Source organism: Notothenia coriiceps, unplaced genomic scaffold (assembly GCF_000735185.1).
Source record: "Notothenia coriiceps isolate Sejong01 unplaced genomic scaffold, NC01 NC01_scaffold00037251, whole genome shotgun sequence".
NCBI classification, from domain to species: domain Eukaryota; kingdom Metazoa; phylum Chordata; class Actinopteri; order Perciformes; family Nototheniidae; genus Notothenia; species Notothenia coriiceps.
Window position 1 is genome coordinate 269,538 of NW_011369952.1, and position 200 is coordinate 269,737.

The window sequence follows — 200 nt, forward strand, 5'->3', positions numbered from 1 at the left end:
GTGTGTGTGTGTGTGTGTGTGTGTGTGTGTGTGTGTGTGTGTGTGTGTGTGTGTGTCTTTTTGGTGTGTTGGCAATATTCTCACCACTGGGATCAGAGACTCAGCTTGGCATTCTGGGAATATTAGTGCTGGTGGATCGGATGATACTCTCCACAGCTGCTGTTTCTAAGAAAAGCTTGAGGACACACTCACACACACAC